The 21,541-nt window shown below is 43.6% G+C and overlaps 1 long non-coding RNA gene across 1 annotated transcript in view; it reads left to right on the top strand.

The window, feature by feature from the left end:
- The first annotated feature begins 1,076 nt into the window (after positions 1-1,076).
- Positions 1,077-21,541, top strand: part of LOC137639961 (uncharacterized) — a 37,944-nt gene continuing 17,479 nt past the window's right edge. Inside the window, exons 1-3 of the long non-coding RNA XR_011044291.1 lie at positions 1,077-1,121; positions 6,811-6,958; positions 14,816-14,935. This is a non-coding gene — a long non-coding RNA (uncharacterized lncRNA). The remainder of the gene's footprint in view (positions 1,122-6,810; positions 6,959-14,815; positions 14,936-21,541) is intronic.

Here is a 21,541-nt window from a genome sequence, read left to right as displayed (position 1 = left end):
TCATTCCATTGCATCTTTAAGATTGATTTATTGTGTACATTATCATTTCATTTTATGCCCCGTGGCAGTTATGGAAACTGGTCTGCCAATTGTTTTACCAAACAAGAAAACAAATTATCTTTAAAACATCTAATTTTGAAGAAAAATAAGGCATTAAAATGTATAAGGAATACATTTAAACTTCATTCATCTACTGATTTTTATGGAATATATATTTAATACGAATTTATTCAAATCATTAAACAATAGATATATTCATGACCAATCTAGAAAAGGCAGAAGTTGCTAGAAGTTTTTAAAAAAATCATATTTTTACCAGTTTTTATCATAGGAATTCAGTATATTACGAATGTGAATAAAAGTAGACACGATTTCTATGATATACGTTGTAAATTTCATTTATCTTATTGAGCACGTCATGCACAAAATACCTTTGCATAATTCACTAAGTTGAGATTTATTATTAGCATAATTAGTTATGTTTTCTGTCAGTAGGTGTCTATACCATCGTAGTGTCCATGAATTTCTTAAATTACAAGTCTTAAATAGAAAATAAACATCTATAAAATGATAATGTGTTCCATTTATAGGACCAGGAAAGCAGTCCTTAAAGAATAAGGAAACGCTTCTCAGTCAACTTTCTTGTTATCATTCATAATTAAGTTATAAATTATAATTCCACGTTTACTGTACTGTCCATGGTGTTTAAAAATATATTTCCATTTTAAAGAGCTTTATTTTATAATTTACAGGAGCAAATCGTTGGTACGAAAATATTTTATAATTTTTTCCAGATTCTCGAATTTCTCGTTCACCAAGTCAGTGTTGCCAAATATACCGATTTATCCCTAGATTTGGGAATTTTTTAGTGTCAGATGGGGAATTGGGGATATTCTATACCAATTTGCTTGCACTTATATGAAGTATAGAGAGTAATTTCTATAATAGTAAGGCCTACGGGATCGTAAGAAAATATATATGAGGAAATTAGGGATTTTTTTGTTTGTTTGGTTTTTTTTGGGGGGGGGGATCTTTAGACTAACCCATCTGGCAACACTAACTCTCGAAGTCACGAAGTTGTTTTCTTGTTCTCCCTGCTAACCTTCAAAGATAAATCAAATGTGAGTTATTTCTCAATTTTTATAATATCATATACATAACGTGCCTTCTGCTAAATGCTTTTTCTTTATGCAGTGATTATTACAGAAACTGTGACCATGTCAAAACTTTTCTGAAACCAGAGGAGTTTTATGTCGTATGTAAAATTCTTATATTTTACGGAAATTGATTTAGATTTTGTGCCAAGGTGAGGTTTAGGTATAAACAAAGTACCACTCCGAAATTGACCTGTTAATTATTTCGTGTATTACAGGGCAATGTAACCTAGGAAAACAACTACTTTTTCTTATAAAAAAAATTACGCTAATAAAAAATTACCTAATTATCTTTCTGATTATCACCAACAGTAATGGTGTTTCCCTCGGTGTATTGGGGGATAGAATTAAAACCTAATTTACAGAAGATAGTAACAGAAGAATCCAACCAAAGAAGTAAACTAAAAAAAAAAAAGGGCTTTGTTATAGTTACGGACGGAAAAAGTTTTTTTGGCAATATTGTACTGTATAACAGGGTAATGTAACCTATGAAAAAAAAAAATTGGTATTATTTTACTGTATTACAGGGCAATGTAACCTAGGGAAAAAATCACTTTTTCTAAAGAAAATAAAATGAAGGTCAAATCACGTTATTTACTACAGGAAAACGTATTTCCTGTTCGAAATGAGAATCTGTAATACAGTAAACTTACACCATTTTTTCTAAAGAAAAAGGTCTGCTCTTTGAAAATGACACTCGTTCCTGTCGGAAATGAATAGTTTCAGAAATATATATATGTTAACGTAACATTGCTAATGTTAGCAAAGCGAGCCAGTGTTGGAACAAAATCATTATATTTAGCGTTGCTAATGTTAGCGGAACATTGCTAATGTTAACGTGCGCAGCTCAACATTACCGCTTGCCAGTACATACGAGCTTGATGTTTTCGTTTTCTGGGGAGCTTAGCGAGCCCATGGCAGAACAAGAGCCATTATATTTAAACATTTTAACAGAAAATATATATTTTCTTGAGTAAATAACGTGATTCAACCGGTTTTCACCATTTCAACCGCAACCACAACCAGTTCGGCTACTTGAAGTTAGTCGAACTGGTTGTTCTGTTTGTTTGCGGTTGAAATGAAAGTCAAATTCGATTGAATCACGTCATTTACTACAGGAAAACATATTTTCTGTTCGAAATGATAATCTGTAATACAGTAAAACTTCACTTTTTTTTTTTTTTTCTTTCTATAAAACAGGTTTGTCCTTTAGAGAAATGTCCGTTTTCTTCAAAATACACTTTATTTTCACTGTAAATAAAAACTTAATTATCTAAGAAATAATAATCAATGGGTTTAGCGTGCGCAGTTCAAAATGTCCTCTTACCACTACATAGAAGCATGATCATTTTCTTTTTTAGCGAACAAATCGAGCTCTCGGCAGAGCAAAAACCATTTGATTTATAAAAAATAAAAAAATCCCCATTCTCAGATGGTATAATAGGTTTTCGGTATATTTGCTGTTGAAATGAAGGTCAAAGTCAGTGGAAGCACATTATTTACTAAGGGATAAACTTTTCTGTTCAAAATGCTGTTCTGTCCGTTACTATAATTTTACCAAAATATTTTCCATTCTTAAATAAGAGGGAAGCAACACCTAGGGAGTAATTGTGTTAGTGGTATCTCGATCGAGCTCCATTTTCTAAATTTAACGTGGAGCTAGTACGATCACAAGCATCGTGATTTGATGTCACACTTATTATTTTTGCTCCACTGTGGCTTGCTTCGCTCGCAAAATAAACATATCACTGACAAGCGAAACATGGGGATCTGGTCACCTCGTACCATAGTCATTTTGGACCAAATCAACCAGTTATTCCTTCTGTCAGGTAGTGTATAGGTGGTGGGGTCACTAAACTTTTGTCCAGCAAAATACTTGCCCACTTGGGTAACTTGCGTAGCGCAACATGTAGGCTACCACTTGCCGGAAGAGAGAAGTCATAATATATGTTTAATTGCAAGCAAAGTAAGCCACAGCAGAGCAAAGACCTGTCAGTGAATAATAAGTGTTAGTTCATTAGCCCTTTTACCCCATTGTATGTTTCACAAAACTCAGACCCCTTACCCCATGGACGTACTGGTACGTCCTTGCAAAAAACGGCTATTTACCTTTTTTTTTTTTTTTTTTTTTTTTTTTTTTTGGCATATTTTTGATAACTTTATGAGAAACTTCAGGCATTTTCCAAAAGAATGAGACCAACCTGACCTCTATGACGAAAATTAAGGCTGTTGGAGCAATTTAAAAAAGATAACTATTCAGGCATTTTCCAAAAGAATGAGACCAACCTGACCTCTATGACGAAAATTAAGGCTGTTGGAGCAAAAAAAAAAACGCTTGGGGGTTAAGGGTTGGAAAGTTCCAAATAGCCCTGGGGGTAAAAGGGTTAACCAACATACTCGTACTCATGTCAAGTTTTGAATGAATGTTCATAATGCTGATGTGCATCAGTTACGTTTATAACCTTGTACCGCCATACTTTGGCAAGTGTCCTGTTTGTCAATATTCAATGTTCATTCGCAAACGTACCTCATATAAATGTAATAGTGTCAGCTCTCTTAAGTTCCAATGGATTTGCTTACTAAGATAACAGCCATTGGTTACTATATGATAGTTTAATTGCTAGTGAAAATGAAATTCGCTATAAGAAATGGACGAGTGCTGGCCAGCTTGTGGTTTTTCTTTGTATGTTTAATGGGGGCTGGGGCATAATAACTTATGTATCGGTCGATTTAAATGTGAAGTATGTTTTTACTCTTAAGTCCATTGTTTACATTTGAGACTGAAGGGGACTTACTGCACATGCGTTTTTTTCCCATGGATTGCGGAGCTTTCTGTGCCTTTACAATGACGTATCTGTCAGGTGGTTTTTTAAAACCAATTAACAGCTTACAAGTAGTTCTTCATAAGTTCCTGGATGTTCTATTACAACTATCCCCACCCCCTTTTCTCTTAAGTTTCATTATGGCTTCCATATGTCAAGGTTTGTTCTCTGCGGTGGGAGATACATTCCCTCTTGTTCAGAGAAAATAAACGGGCATACGAATTCCTACAGAACCATGGAGTCATCCCTTCAGACGTTCAATGCCTTTCCTGCCAACAGCCGTATGTCTTTAAATATCAAGTTAATCAGTGGGCTTGTAATCGATCAGTCAAGGTTGCTAAGAAGGGAAAGCATCGTGCACGCGGTTTTTCCGTAACCGCATTTAACGGCACTTTCTTTGAAAAGGCTCACGTTCAAGCATGGAAAATACTGCTGGTCGTGAATCATTCCATGAAAGGGCCTTTTCGCACGGCGATGTCACCTATAACCTTGGCTGGACATAACAAACTTCTGTTAACTGGAGGTCTTATTGTTCAGAAGTCGCGGAAAATTACTGCCAGAACTTGCCGGCTATTTGTGGGCCTGGCAGTGCCGTCGAAGTGGATGAATTCAAGTTTGGGAGGTCGAAATATAACAGAGGTAGGCCTTGGTCTGGTGTGTGGGTGTTTGGTGGCATGGAGCGGGAGAGCAAAAAAATGTTTGTGGTCTCATTGGTGGACCAACCAAGAAATGCCGAGACCCTTGTGCCCTTGATAAAACGTTATATCAAGGCGGGGAACGTAATCCACAGTGATTCATGAATAGGATACAAAGATCTCGTCACTGCAGGGTATGTAATAATGATAATAATAATAATAATAATCTTTATTTCAGCAAAAGCCATATACAGAGTTACAATAGGGGTACAGTGATCTTACACTTTTGATATCGGCAAAAAAGATGAGATATGCAATATCATCAGTGATATAGTACAAACATGAATTAGCAGGTTGACCACAGAGTTCTAAGATCTGGGTAATAAAATCACAATAGCATTATCACTTAATAATGATGATAACATGAATATCAGCAAACAAAAAGAGAAAAAAAAAAATGACAGTGATAATTATGTTGGAACAAAAATTGCTTTGATAATGATAGAACTAGGGGGAAAAAATCTAGTCACGGAGCAGGTGGTGTGAAGGAAATGCAGGACTTCCAGACAACAGAGATATAACATAATGAAACACATTATCATAACATTACTGGGTATTATACTTAAGTTGTTAAGTGATGAAGATGTGGCATAGCCACACTAACAAAGATTAGTAAATACAATTCATTACACTGACACTTCCCTATTCCAGGTTTCCCACATTTTGGATTTTATTCTAGCTGCACTTGCAAGCACATTTTGAATTAAGGGATTTTCACTAGATCGTAGGCAGGAGGTGAGACTTACTATAGAGCGTCGAATTATGGTTTTTAGGTTATCCAGTCTATTTTCAACAAACATCGCTGAAGCTGAATGGTGCCTCGGGGTATCGGTGAGGCTTTTTAGGATATCATTGTGAATGACTGTGATACGTCTCATCGATTCACGCGTATAGTTTGCCCATAGCGAGCAGCCGTACACGTTATAGCTTGGCGGCAGAAGGCAGATCTTCTTGTCACCACGTTCCCTAGACAACACAATTTACGTCGCCTGTTTTCTATGCCAGATGTGTCCTTTAAATCTTTCGTAGTGATATGACTTAGGTAAGGAAAATCATTAACAAATGCTAGTTGATGGTTTTAGAGGAAAATATGTGGGTCTTCTACAAATCGGAGCGCTCTAGGAAGGATAGACATGCACTGGGTCTTTGATTCGTTATAGATTGTCATGTTCATTAGCGTATGCGTTGCAGGTGTCAATAAGACGTTGTAGGCCTTGGGCAGAAGGGGAGATGAGGACCATATCGTCAGCATAGCAAAGGTTATTTATGGTAAAGCCATTAACCGTACAACCAATGGGAAGTGAATTCAGTCTGATATTCAAATCATCTGTGTAAACATTAAATAGATATGGTGAGAGGATGCCTCCTTGCCTGAGACCGTTAGATGAACCAAATGTCTGGGAAAGGACATTGTCCCATTTGTCACACAATTGCTGTGTTGAGAACCAACAGTATAATATGCTGATGAGATATAGAGGAGTTCCCCTTTTGCGTAGTTTCAAAAAGTTTCAGGTAGTTTGTCAAATGCCTTCCGCACGTCCACAAAACATAAGTAGACGGGTGAGGTCGAGGATATATAGAAATTCAATATCTCCTTTAGAATATATACAGTATACAGGTGTCAGTCGAGTGGTTAGTCTTAAAACCAAATTGATTGTCTGTTGTGTGGAGAAAGGTGCAAGGCGACGCAATAGAAGAGATTCAAATATTTTCGATGAAATTGTTGTGATGGCGATGGGGCGGTAGTTTCCTGGGTCACTCGCATCCTTCAGTTTGTTTTTTATGAGAGGTATTAAGTGGACAAATAGAAGGGTTTCGGGGAGAGATTGGTGCATTATACAGGCATTGAATAGTGCAGCAAATAGGATATGAATTATAGGGGGGCAGAATGTGCACCTCACTGTAAATCTCACAAAATTTTGTGGATCCCAAGGCAGGTGCACATACTCAAAACATCGAAAGGCTGTGGCGGGATATCGAGAGTTACGTTCTCCGTGGCGGAATTCAAAAGGAGTATTTTATTCAATATTTATCTCGTTATGTCTTTATCCGCCAGGTAAAAGTTATTATAATACGTATTTTAATGTTCAGTTTCGTTTTTTCGATAATTAGCAAACTAAAGTGTGCTTATTTTTCCAGAACAAGAGGTCTGAGCGCTTACATACCGGTAATTTCCTGCTTCAAGCTGCCAAACTGTACCCCCACCCATCTACGTCTACGACAGGGTCAGTGACAGTTCTTCCTTTGTCAATGGAAGACCCTCAGCCTTCGACCTCCCAAACTTGAGGTAAGGATTTATTTGTGAATTTTGATTTCGTTTTAGTTTGTGACCTGGGAAGGGGGTCCGGGGCCTGCAACCTGGGAAAGGGGTCCGGGGGCTTGCCCCCGGCTAGCGGTTGGGACCTGGAAAGGGGGTCTGGGGGCTTGCCCCAGCTAAGGGCTGTGACCTGGGAAAGGGGTCAGAGTGCTTGCCCCGGCTAGGGGCTGTGACCTGGGAAGGGGGTCCGGGGCTTGCCCCCGGCTAGGGGTTGTGACCTGGGAACTATTTTTCCAACTGGTTATCTTGTTCTTATTTTGCATTTCTGACCATTATTATTGCTGTAATTCACTCTTTTATGACATTTCTCCACCCTAGAAACCCCGGTTTCCCACTGGGGTCCCCCATAATTGTCTTTATATAAGGGGGGTCCAAAAACTCATGAATGGGTGGTTTGCCCTAATAGTCAAGGTCAGAAATGCATAGAACACAAGATAACGAGTAGGAAAAATATATGGTTCATGTATTAAAGTATCATAATTACCCGTTTTTAAATATTAAACTTAGCCGGTGAATATATAATAGCTGACGTCTCCGACGGCTCGACAGATTCCAAAAACTCGCGAGCGATCGCCGTGAAGGTTGCGGGTGTGACCACCAGCGCCGACTATCGGCCAGATACCGCATATACTTGTAAACATCTCCAGTTCTTCTCCGTCGGTCTTGTCGACAAGTTAGTTCCACTCGCTTTATGACCTCGAGTTTTCTACCGAATTGGTGAAGTACTTGGTTTTGGTTTTATTGCTTTCGCCGTGTTGGATTATTCAATACTATCTTCAAAAGAAATGCTTATGAAAGGAGAGGAAAAGTGTTTTGCCCTTGCTTTTTTTTTTTTTTTTTTTTTTTATCTCTGGTTTTTCCATAGAGTAAAGATGGCCGACCCTTCCCTCAGTGTACGGAAGTGTGTTTAAGGCTTTTAGTAATTATTTTATCACGTTATAAATTATTGTTGATATTTATAGATTTTCCTCTATATATTTTATATCTCGCCCGTCTTTATTAGGCCTCTTCGATTAGCTTTCCATTTATACTAAACATCAAGATAAATTTTGTTTTGTTTATATGCGGCCTTTACCTATTCCTTGTAGGCGGTCCTAACTTGGAAAACGAAGTTAAACAACGTTGAGCCCATTCAACTTTTATTTTTGTTAAGTTTAAATCAATTGCTCTGTAAGAGTTATGAAATGAATATTTTTTAGAAAATATTTTAAGAAATATATTCTTTGAATAGTCTTCGTGCTGTTTTTTTCCAAGATGAACTAACGTTTGGTTTATTTATGCTACGCAGTTTGCGCTCTATCGTTACGATAGAGAAAGAGAGAATCACGGTTTCACTTTGCAGAAAGAGTAAATCGATTTTGACGTTTTGTTCATTCTTCTTTCAAACTGAAGTATTTTAGATACTAATTTAAAGGAACTTGTTAATTTTCAATTTCTTAGTCCTTTCAGTTTTTTCCTTTGGTCAAATAACCTGTTTATTGACGAAGGGTGAGTGGGCAATTCTCTTGTGTGTGACAAGAGAGAGAGAGAGAGAGAGAAAGAGAGAACGATCCGATCTTTATTCTCGTCCCAAGTCTCTGTACAAGGAGTTTGGGAGCAAGTAACGTTGTTCTCGATTCAGTTTTTTTACTCTCGTCCCAAGTCTCTGTACGGGGAGAGAGGATAAAACGTTTTTAGTTTTTATTCTCGTCCCAAGGCACTGTACGGTGAGAGATTGAAAACGTAGTCTTTAGTGAACTAGTGTTTAGTCTCCTCCCCAGTCACTGATCCTTTTTAACTTTATATATTTCCGTTTTATTCGATATATATGTATATGTTTATTGATTTTTGCATGTGTGTTTCATTTTGTACTAATGTGCTTACATTATACGACTCTTTTCGCAATTATAACCTTTTGATGTAAGGGAGAATTGCGTGCTTCAGGTAGAAATCAGTTTTATTCATGCCTAATGTGAAATTATTGAAAAATACGATATCAGTGAAGTAAGTGCAAAAAACATGTTCTGTGTTGCGGAGGGTTCGTTTGTTCGTGCTTGTCGCTCCCCTAGTCCGAGACCTCTTTCAGGCTCCCCTGCACCAGGGAGAAGTAATGTCGTAGGACTTAAGGGGACGAGAGGCTTTAACCAACGTACAGACGTTCCCTCTTTGGTATCGGATGTTTCTCGTCAAGATCGCCCTTACCATAAGACGGGTAAGACTGTGTTCTCCTCGTCATCCGAAGATTTTTCGCAAAAGAAACCTTGGCGCAAGGTTTCTAGACCCTTGAAGCGAAAGTCAGTCCCTTTAGGACAGGTCCAGCGTCCTGGCTGTAGCCATTGGGACAGCTCTGACCCTTTGCAGTCGTCGGAAGACTGTTCGCCTATTAAACGCAAGCGTAACACGGGGTCCGAGGGTCGCGGTAAAGGCAATGTTTTGCCAACACAGACGTTACTGTCGTCTCGGCCCGTTCCGACTCCCGTTGATCCTAAATGGGTTGTCCTGCAGGACATGCAGACTAAGCTTGCCTCCCTTATGGAGAAGTATGACGTTGAGCAGGTTCACGATGAACCTTCGCTTTCGAGTCGCCGTTACGCTAAACGAGACTCTGGCCGTCAGCCGCCCAAACGAGCATTTACTCGTCCGTTTGACGTTAGTGCTGACGTTTCTTTTACTTTGAAACGTGATGTCAGTAGTTTTTCACGTCAGTCACGTGACATGGATCCTCCCTCGCTGCAGTCTCGTGTTGACTTTCAGCCGCTGCCGCAGTCTCGTGTTGACGTTCAGCCGCTGCCGCAGTCTCGTGTTGACGTTCAGCCGCTGCCGCCGCAGCCCCGACCTGACGTTCGCCGACCGGCTCAGTTGCCTCGACTTGACGTTGAGCGTCAATCACCGCAGTCGAAGGTTGTTTTGCCTGCTCAGTCTATGCAGTCAAGGCAGTTCCGACGTGACGTCGAGCGTCAATCAACTTCAGTTGTTGTTGTTGGTCAGTCACAAGGATTTCAGTCCTTTCAGCAGCGGCGTGACGTCGCTTCCTCTACTGCTACTGCTGCTCCTTTGCTTGTTGACATTGCCTGTCAAGCGTTGCCGCCGCGGCAGGTCTCTCCTTTTCATGAGACTCGGCAATTGTCGGACGAGGTTCCTTCAGATGAGGAAGTTACTGATCCTCCTCCTACTGATATTCCTTTGGGGACTTTGTCAGACGGAGAGGAGCCTAAAGCTGCTCAGCCCTCTATGGACTTTAAAAAAAATCATGCTGATTTTTAAGGATCTTTTTCCGGACCATTTTGTAACTGCTGCTCCTCGTTCGCCTTCGTCAGAGTTTACGCTAGGCCTAGCTTCTTCGAAGCCGTCGTTTTCTAAGCTAGTGCTCTCTCGCTCTTCTAAGAGAGCTTTACGTTTGCTAGGCGACTGGTTGATCACCAGGAGGAGTTTGGGGGAGACAGCCTTTGCTTTCCCTCCTTTTAAACTGGCTTCTAGAGCGAGCGTCGGGTATGACACGGGAGAAGTTCCTGCTTGGGAGTTCCTGCCTCTGCCCAGGGAGACTTCTCAAGCCTCATAGACTCTCCCCGTCGCCTGGCCATGAGACGCTCCAAGATTTTATGGTCGGCTTCAGAGCTAGACCATCTCCTGTTAGGAGTTTTTCGAGCGTTTGAAGTTTTTATTTGTTGGATTGGTCCCTGGGAGCCTTAAGTAAGGTCTCTCCAGCTGTCAATGTATTGCTGTACAATTATGTCATGCATGAACAAGGCTATCAGGGATGGCTCCAATGATCTGACAGCCACGTTCTCTGCAGGAACAAGGCTATCAGGGATGGCTCCAATGATCTGGCAGCCACGTTCACTGCAGGAGTACTTAAGATGTAAGTGCGCTCAATGTGTTCATTGTCAAGACAAACTTCACGATGAAGACTACCAAATCTGTCTTGGCAGCAGTAAGGGAAGGCGACTGGATGGTCTCTCTCGACCTTCAGGATGCATACTTCCACATCCCGATTCATCCAAACTTTCAACAACATCTGAGGTTTGTGGACGGGAAAGTAATGTACCAATGTCGAGCACTGTACTTCGGCCTCATTCCTGCTCCTCTTGTTTTTACAAGGCCCTTGCAAAATGTAGCAAGCTTTCTACATTTTTTGAGGATTCAGAGCCTCCCTTTATTTTGACGACTGGCTAATCAGGGCGTCGTCATTATATCGCTGTCTGGAGAGCCTCTAATGGACATCAGACCTAACCAAGGAGCTGGGTCTCATAGTGAACGTAGAGAAGTCGTAACTTACAGTACCCCATCCCAGACTATTCTTTATTTGGGAATGGAGATACAGTGTCTGATTTTTCGGGCCTTTTCGTCTCCCACAAGAATGGAACAAGCTCTGTTAAAAGTCCTTCACTTGCAAGAGAAAAACAGTTGCTCTGTAAGAGTTTGAACTAGCCTCGTGGGAACTCTTTCATCGCTGGAGTAGTTTATCTCTCTGGGGAGACTCAACCTATGCCCTCTCCAATTTCACCTAAACCATTGGAACAAGGAGAAGGGCTTAGAGTATCTCTTTCCCAATCTCCAACTCAGTCTAGACATGTCTGACTTGGTGGGACAGCAACATCAGACTTCGAGAAGGTCTTTCTCTTGCGATCAAGAACCCAAACCATGTGTTGTATTCAGATGCATCGGATTTGGGTTAGGGAGCTCCACTGGACAGTCTGGAATGCTCGGGTCTTTGATCCACGGATCAGAAGGAACTCCATTTAAGGCAAGTAACATCTCTCCTTTGGCGAGATTTGTGCAAGGAAAAATGAATGTCTTGGCGGACTGCCTCAGCAGAAGAGGACAAGTCATCTCCATGGAGTGGACGTTGCATAAGACTGTGTGCGAGAAGCTATGGATGACATGGGGTCAACCCACCATAGATCTTTTTGCGACTTCTCTGACAAAGAGGCTCTCGACTTACTGCTTTCCAGTTCCAGATCCAGAGGCAGCCCACATAGACGCTTTCCTGCTGGACTGGTCTCACCTGGACGTTTATGCCTTTCCACCTTTCAAGATCCTAAACAAGGTGCTGCAGAAGTTCACCTCTCACGAAGGGACCAGGTTGACGTTGGTTGCTCCACTCTGGCCCGCGAGAGAGTGGTTCACAGAGGTACTTCTATGGCTGGTAGACGTTCCAAGAAGTCTGCTGTTACGGATGGATCTCTTGAGACAGCCTCATGTAAAGAGATTTTATCAAAGCCTCCCCACGCTTCGTCTAACTGCCTTCAGACTATCGAAAGACTCTCTTGAGCTCGAGGGTTTTCGAAGGAGGCAGCTAGAGCGATCGCGAGGGCTAGAAGATCCTCTACCATCAGGATCTATCAGTCGAAATGGGAGGTATTTAGAGACTGGTGCAAGTCCTCCTCTATTTCCTCTTCCAAGTGCCTCTGTAGCGCAAATTGTGAATTTTCTGCCTTATCTGAGAAATGGTCGTTCCCTCTCTGCATCCACCATTAAAGGCTACAGAAGCATGTTAGCTTCTGTTTTCAGGCATAAGGGTTTGGATCTTTCTAATAACAAAGATCTCCAAGATCTGCTTAAGTCTTTCGTGACTTCCTAGGAGCGTCATATTTCGACTCCTGCTTGGAACTTGGACGTGGTCCTACAGTTCCTTATGTCAGACAGGTTTGAACCATTAAATTCAGCCTCCCTGAAGGATCTTACCCTCAAGACACTTTTTTTTTGGTGAGCTTGGCTTCGGCTAAAAGGGTTAGTGAGATACATGCTTTTAGCAAGAACATCGGTTTCTCCGCTAATAAAGCAGTATGCGCTCTTCAACTTGGTTTTTTTGGCCAAGAATGAACTTCCGTCTCGTCCTTGGCCTAAATCCTTTGAAATCCCCAGTCTTTCTGAGATTGTGGGGAATGAAGTTGAAAGAGTGCTGTGCCCCGTTAGAGCTCTTAATTTTTGTTTATCCAGAACTAAACCGCGACGAGGTTGTTCAGAGGCTTTATGGTGCTCCGTTAAAAAGCCCTCTTTGCCTATGTCTAAGAATGCGTGGTCTTATTTTATTAGACTTTTGATTCGGGAGGCACACTCTCAATTAAGTGAGAAGGATCATAATTTACTTAAAGTCAAGGCTCATGAAGTTAAAGCGATAGCAACTTCTGTAGCGTTTAAGCAAAATAGACCCATTAAAAGTATTATGGACGCGACCTTTTGGAGAGGCAAGTCGGTTTTCGCTTTATATTACTTGAAAGATGTCCAGACTCTTTATGAGGACTGCTACACACTGGGACCATTCGTAGCAGCAAGTGCAGTAGTGGGTGAAGGCTCTACCACTACATTCCCTTAATCCCAATATCCTTTTAATCTACTCTTGAAATTTTTAATCTTATTTTGGGTTGTACGGGAGACTAAGAAGTCTTTCGCAATCTTTTTGATTTGGCGGGTGGTCAAAATATTGTTTCTTGAGAGCGCCCAGATTAAGGGTATTGATGAGGTCCTGTTATAGGGGTGTTCACCCTGGTTATAGCAGATCCTGGGAGTCTTTCGGCATCCTAAGAGGATCGCTGGGCTTCATGAGGATAGCGGACTAATGAGGCAGAGTAATAATCAGAGTCTGCTTCCTTACCAGGTACCTATACTTAAGTCTGTTTTTTGAATAATTGTCAAAAACTCTTGAGCATATACGCCTTTATTGTATTAATACTGGTCTCTACCCACCACCATGGGTGTGAATCAGCTATTATATATTCACCGGCTAAGTTTAATATTTAAAAATGATATTTTGATTATAAAATAAATTTTTGAATATACTTACCCGGTGAATATATAAATTAAAGGCCCTCCCTTCCTCCCCGATAGAGACCTAGGGGACTGAGAAGAACTGGAGATGTTTGCAAGGATATGCGGTATCTGGCCGATAGTCGGCGCTGGTGGTCACACCCGCAACCTTCACGGCGATCGCTCGCGAGTTTTTGGAATCTGTCGAGCCGTCGGAGACGTCAGCTATTATATATTCACCGGGTAAGTATATTCAAAAATTTATTTTATAATCAAAATATCATAATTCACATCACGTATGTCTAATGGTTTATGCTATGCTGTAGCTCCCTTCGCTCACGAAATACACATCACTGATCCTCAGTTTTAGCAAGCGGTACATATATGTGCTGTGCATGCCAGCCACATGGGTCACTATATAAGGTACCATATGTTTTAGCATTATTAAGCTGACCTAGGATAACGTACTGTCTTGGCTAATTAGTCGTCGTTTGATGTTTCCGGGTGAAGGGTAGCAATAGCATGAGAGCGACTGGTGCAGGGGAAGCCCATAATTAAGCAAGTGTTTTAGGCTTATGAACTTTGACATGATAAAATGGTAATATTAAAGATACTTAGTATGTCCTGGAAGAACATTGAGGTTACGTAAAATCTTTAAAGTTTCTGAATTAATACGTAAAATAGGACTGTCTGGAACTGAGTCAGGTTACAACCCTCACAACTGTCCATCATGACTAAAATGAGGAAGTTTTATAATTTGAAATGAAAGCTGAAACTATTAATATATATTTAGAATATGATTGGACAGTTTCTGATGAGGCGTAGTCAAATCAGTGCATCCGTAAACAGGTATTGGTCTTAAAACTCGTTCCTTGAAAACAGCCTAAAATCACAAGATAATAGTAATGGGTTTTCTACAGCTACTGCATTCTCATTGGAGTATATCAATCTAAAATGATCAGTGAATACTGTAGTTAACATTGCGTTTTGAAAGGCCTGTTTAGATCATTATAATAAAGTGTTATGTTTAATTCTCTTGAATGATTATACAAAATGGGAGATTTTTTAAACATTTTCACGTATTTTTTTTTTCTATTGCAGGTGCATCTTGAGCATTGTGCAATGGGAGACTGAAAATTGAAGGTTTCTAATTTTGCTGCTCTTCTGTGAAAGCATAGAATGGACAAAAACCAGCTAACTGCATTATTGGGAATGTTGAATGTAAGATTAATAAAGAGAATTGTTTGTTAGATTTGAATGGAATTATAATAAAATGTGGGCTTGTCAATAGATGGAGATCAAATTAACTTTTGTTCCGTAACTGCAATACAAACCACGCTATTTAATAGGGGTATTGCTTTCGTCGTAGCTGAAATGACGAGCCATTAATTTTTAACGAGGGTTTACTACCCACACCGCTAGTTAGGGGGGGGTAGGGGGGTAGCTTGCTAACCCCCCCCCCCTCACACACACCTGTGCTTGAGCTCACTTTGCTCTCGGTTCGGATGGTAGTCGGACGTGTCCGCTGTCATCCTCGCCATCATTGGCAGCCATTTAATGCTCTTTTGCTTCTTCTTCTAGTTTTGTGTGTGAAGTTGGCCTCTGCGATTATGCGCATCTGCCCTGGTTTTCCCGACCGGCCCTGTGAAACATTTATGTCGGCGGTCGAGACCGACCCTCACGCCCTTTGTTCTTCCTGTAGGGGCCAACGGTGTGATAGTGATAACAGGTGTACTGTAGTGAGTGTAGGGAGTTGTCTACCTCCCAGTGGGAATAGTTTTCGCGGCGACGGAAGAAGTCCAAACGGGATATTTCTCCTTCGAAGGTTTCTTTGAAATGAGAAAAACCCAAGGCCTCTTCTTCCGTTGCCCAAACCTCCTCCGAAGCTCCCGCTCGGTCGGTCTCTTTCGAGAGACCGTTGAGTGGTAGCGTAGGCCGTTGTATTCTTTACCAAACTCGGGGTTGGAGAGATGACGTTGCTTCCCCTAGCGAAGCAGCTCCACCTCTCCCCCTGGGGTAGGATATGTCTCTAATCCCTCTTTTTCAGCTTTGGGGCTTGAGGGTTCGCCCTCCAAGGAGGTCTTGTCTTACTTGACTACATCCAGTTGGGTGCCGCTGTCAAGCAATCACCGCCTCCGACAGAGGATGATCCTCTGTCGATTGTCGACGTTGTGGTGTCAGAGGTATCCAATGCGGTATCACCCATCACCTCTGCCTCTTCAAACCCTACGGTAGCTGACGGCTTAGTTTCTCCCGGTCCTGTTCAACCAACGAGGGAGAAACTAAGTCCAACAGTCTCTCCTGCTAGTGTTTCTTCCCCTCGGGGGAGTTCACTTACAGAGACTACTCTTCGGAGGACTGCAGAAGGTCAGCTTGCTGATCCTACGGCCCCCAGAGGGCGCGTTCGTCGCAAGGCTCGCCTTCCTCTTCGCCAGAGAGGCCTTCCTTCACCTGCGGTGAGGAGGCACCTCTTTGGTTCAACCTCTTCGATGCAGTCCCCCGCAGAGGAGCCTCGTCAACGATCACCGACTGTTCCTGCATTGGTCCTGGACCTTTCTGCAGATCGTTCGCGATCTCCTTCGGTGGAAGGTCGTCCTTTTAAAGGACACGTCGACCTTACCTCACCTGCGGTGAGGAGGCGCCTCTTTGGTCCAACCTCTTCGATGAAGTCCCCCGCAGAGGAGCCTCGTCAACGATCACCGACTGTTCCTGCATTGGTCCTGGACCTTTCTGCAGATCGTTCGCGATCTCCTTTGGTGGAAGGTCGTCCTTTTAAAGGACACGTCGACCTTCCACCCGACAGACCTGCCGACCTGCGATCACCCTTCTTGCATCCAGATACGCGCTACGCATCAACGAAACCAGGTCCTTGGCTGTTTCTACCCCTTTGAAGAGTTCCAGAAGCGGTAACTTCTCCAAGGACTAAATTGACTCCACGCAAGCCTTCAAGGCAGGTTCCTTCTTTCTCCCAGACTATCTCTCCTTCCCTGTCTGACGAAGATTTCCCGTCCTCAGGGGAATCACGCGAGGAGAGACTCTCCCCCATCGCACCAATGAGGGAAACCTCTCCTCGCGCTGAGATGCCTTCTCAGGTGGGGACTGGAAGGAACTTGCCATCTTCATCAATGTTTGAGTCCTACATCCTTCCCAGGAAGGAATCTAAGGACTCTAAAACATTACTGAAGTCCTCTACTAGGACCAGGAAGAAGCCAACTAGCCACTCGGAGAACGTCCGCGACTCTCCCCAAGAAGAGCCTTTGGGGACAGGAGACTTCGCTGCAAGTCCTACGTCAGGAGGAGAACAAGAAGAGTCAGTACATGCGTTTTGGCAAGTTCTTACTCTAATGAGGGCTCTCAACGGGTTTTCCGACCCAGAGATCCCTCCTCGAGAGGGCAAGGACACGGTCTTGGACCGTATATTTGGTACTCAGAAACTCTCCAAGACCAGTGCAGCTCTGCCCTGGTCTCAGGGGGTTAAGAGTACCAGGGACAAGATCTCTGTACAGCTCTCAGAGATGTCCTCCTCCAACCGTTCCAGGGCCACCAACAAGATCCTCCCACCTCCTCGCGTTCAGCAGAGGAGGTACTTCGAGATCCTTGAGGAGCCTTGTTTAGCTCTTCCGCTTCACCACTCGTTGGAAGAGCTTACCAGGGGAGTCCCTCTTGAGAGAGACTCCAACCGGCAGGTCTCATTCTCGGCCACCGAGATCCCTAACCAGGAGAAAGCTGCGAAGTGTGCTATGCAAGCCACTTCGTGGCTCGACATCTGGTTGGAGACCTTAGGCTTCCTGATACGTTCTGAGGACTTCTCCAAAGAACGTACCAGGAAAGCTATGGAGACTTTTCTTCTCTCAGGTACTCGCACAATCAAGTTTCTGGCCCACCAAGTCTCGAACTTGTGAGCAAACACCATCCTGAAACGTCTGGATGCGATAGCTGCGAGATTCCATCAGAAGGTCCCTAGCACCAAGATCAATAGGCTTAGACATTCCCCTTTAGAGGGATCCATCTTGTTTGAGCCTAAGGATGTGGAACAGGCCGCTGAGAGGTGGAGGAAGTCTCATCAAGACTCCCTTCATAGGGCTTTAACATCTAAGCCCTATAAGCCTCCAGCACCACAGCAGTCCCGTCCAGTCAAGACCGCTAAAACGACGACAGCAGCGAAGACCTTGGTGTCTAAGCCCTTTCCTGTCAAGGATAGGAAAGGCATAAAGTCCTCCAGGGGAGGCAAGAATCCTAGAGGGAGCAGCCGAGGCCGCAAACGCTAGGATAGGCAGTCCCCCTGCATGTCTACCTGGGGGGGGATGCCTACAAAGTTGCTCAGACAGGTGGCAGTAACTTGGGGCTGATTCCTGGATGATTTCCGTGATCAGACAAAGATATCGCGTCCCGTTCATAACATCTCTACCTCCCCTGACGACGAATCCAAATTTCCACGGATTCCGTGGAAATTCCACGGAGTGTCATTGAGCTCCCTTGCCATTGGATCGGCCAGGGGGTAAGCCCTTCGGGCAGAAGTCTAGACCTTGTTGAAGAAGGGCGCTCTCCAACAGGTCCTCGATGAATCTCCAGGCTTCTTCAGTCGACTCTTTCTTGTAAAGAAGGCGTCTGGAGGCTGGAGACCAGTCATCGACCTCAGCTCTGAACAAGTTTGTTAAACAAACTCCGTTCAGCATGGAGAAGGCGGACACGGTCAGACTAGCAGTAAGACCGCAAGACTTCGTGTACACTGGACCTAAAGGATGCGTACTTCCAGATCCCAGTCCATCCGTCTTCAAGGAAGTACTTAAGATTCAGCCTAGACAACAAAAAATACCAGTTCAAGGTGCTGTGCTTCGGTCTCTCCACAGCACCACAAGTTTTTACCAGTGTTCACCCTACTATCATCGTGGGCACACAGGATTGGCATCCGTCTCCTCCGTTATCTGGACGACTGGTTAATCCTAGCAGACTCGGTGTCATCCCTTCTTCAACACCGAGACAAACTTCTGAGACTTTGCCAAGATCTGGGGATCATGGTAAATCTCGAAGTCCTCACTGCTTCCAACTCAAAAACTGGTATATCTAGGCATGATTATAGACACCAATCTCCACAAAGCCTTCCCGTCAGATGACAGGATAGCAAGGCTGAGGAGGGTCGCAAGACCTTTTCTCAGACTAGAAGAACTTCCAGCCCAATCGTGGTTACGTCTCCTCGGTCACCTTTCATCGCTGGCTTGTCTAGTTCCCAACGGTCGCCTCAGGATGAGATCCCTCTAGTGGCGACTCAAGTCCCGGTGGAATCAAGGTTACGATTCTCAGGACGTCCAGATCCCCATGGGACCTGCGGAACTGACGGACCTCCAGTGGTGGGTGGCAGACGAGAACCTACGAAAAGGAGTGGATCTTCTCGTCCTCCCCCCGGATTTGATGCTGTTTTCGGACACTTCAAAGAAAGGGTGGTGGCCCCACGTGCTGCACCACACGACCTCAGGCCTTTGGTCAGAGTCAGAAAAGTATCTCCATATAAATCTCCTAGAGATGAAGGCCGTCGTCTTGGCCCTTCAACAGTTCCAACAGTACCTGGCAAGTCACTCTGTGGTGGTGATGAGCGACAACACCACAGTAGTGGCCTACATCAACAAACAAGGAGGTACTTTTTTGCAGCAACTATCCCATCTAGCAGTAGAGATACTGAGATGGGCCGAAATCCACTCGATACCACTATTGGCACGCTTCATTCCAGGCAAAAGGAATGTGCTCGCCAACAATCTGAGCAGAGCATCTCAGATAGTGAATACCGAGTGGTCTTTGGATCATCTAGTAGCCAACAAAGTCCTGACTTGTGGGGTTCTCCGACTGTGGACCTTTTCGCAACGGCCCTGAATTTTTGGCTCCCGCTGTACTGTTCCCCAGTCCCAGACCCCAAGGCTCTCTGGCAAGATGCTTTCCAACAACGGTGGGATAACGTCGACGTTTACGCCTTTCCCCCGTTCTGTCTGATGAGGAGGGTACTCAACAAGACCAGAACATTGATCAATCTTTCAATGACCCTCAGAGCTCCGCTATGGCATCACGCGGAATGGTTCCCGGACCTTTTGCAACTCCTGACGGAGCTACCAAGAGAACTCCCTCCACGACTCAATCTTCTCAAACAACCACGTGCCAACATCTTCCACAAAGCTGTAGGTTCACTAAGACTTCACGCCTGGAGACTATCCAGCATCTCTCTGAGAGAGGATTTTCGCAACAAGTTGCTATCAGGATGTCTCAAAGTGGAAAATCTACTGTGGTTGGTGTTGTGGAAGGGGTATCTCTCCACTCGATGCCACTATCCCAACAATAGCGGAGTTCCTCGTGTATTTGCATGAAGAGATGCGCCTTTCAGTCTTGGCAGTGAAAGGCTATCGTTCGGCCTTGAGTCTAGCCTTCAGGCTGAAAGGAATGGACATTTCTTCATCGCTAGAACTTTCTCTACTCATACGTAGTTATGTACTTACCTGCCCTCAGTCGGAAGTGAGACCTCCCCCTTGGAACGTGGTTCGAGTTATCAGGTCTCTTAAGAGACCTCCCTATGAACCATTACACCAGGCATCAGATTGCCACCTAACTTGGAAGACTGTATTCCTGCTAGCTTTGGCCTCGGCCAAGCGAGTCAACGAACTTCATGGTCTCTCGTATGACATCACCCATTCAAGGGGATGGGGGGAGGTAACGTTCAGCTTCGTCCCTGTGTTTATTGCTAAGACTCAGAATCCTGGAGTGGCGTATCCTCAATTCGACTCCTTCCAGATTTATAGTCTCCGTTCTGTAACAGATGACCCAGACCATCTCTTACTATGCCCAGTAGGGAGCTTGAGGCTATACCTCAAAAGAACAGCTGCAGTCCGTCCTCATGTGCCAGCACTATTCGTCAGCACAGGAAGGACTAAGAGGAGGGTCACCAAGAACACCATCTCTGGATGGATTCGTAGGGTCATTGACCTGGCCTTGAATCCAGATCCTCCTCCGTCACGTCGCCCTAGAGCACATGATGTCAGGGGCATAGCTACGTCCCTGGCCTTCAAAACAAAATTTTTCAGTGAAGCAGGTTCTTCAAGCTGGGGTGTGGAAACGTCAAACAACGTTCACAGCCCACTACCTGCACGACGTGACCCACAGGAGGCTCGATACGTTCTCTATCGGCCCTGTGGTGGCTGCACAACAGCTGGTTTAAAACCTCAAGCTCCTTATTGGACAAGTAGCAGAAGGTTGAGGGCATTGTTACCCAGTTTTAGTCTGCATGAATGAAAAGGTTTAACTGGCCCTTATTCTTTTCTTCATCATCCCCTCTCTTGGGGAAAGCAGCATCCTGGGTTCTCTGCATAGCTGACCTCAAACCACTGCAGGTAAACCATGCTTCCTTGTGTTCCTAGTATTAAGATTAATACTGTTACGTCCCCATACCCTGATGAGGTGGTATTGGGAAAGTCCTAGTCTACAAGTTTCCATCTAAAGAACTTCAGAACAACTTCCTAGGACGAGTCACACTTCTTCATATCTTCACACACAGCTTGCGTACGCCGCAGTCCTTGCTTATCAAAGTTCTCCTTATTTCATGGGTGCTTACACACTCAAATAACGAGCCCCCGGGCAAAGCCAAAAAGACAGATTGGCTGGGACGTCCACCCTTCCTAATGGGTGAGTCACCCCTATTAAATAGCGTGGTTTGTATTCCAGTTACGGAACAAATGACAAATTCGTAGATAATTTGTATTTTTCCTAACTATACAAACCTTAGCTATTTAACCAAACTTGCCCGCCAACACTATCCCCCTTGAAGTCCTACTTCCAAGCAAAGTGAGCTCA

The sequence above is a fragment of the Palaemon carinicauda genome, chromosome 4, assembly GCF_036898095.1.
Source record: "Palaemon carinicauda isolate YSFRI2023 chromosome 4, ASM3689809v2, whole genome shotgun sequence".
Lineage (NCBI taxonomy): Eukaryota > Metazoa > Arthropoda > Malacostraca > Decapoda > Palaemonidae > Palaemon > Palaemon carinicauda.
The sequence above is the reverse complement of the archived record's forward strand: the minus strand, read 5'-3'. Positions and strand labels throughout refer to the sequence as shown.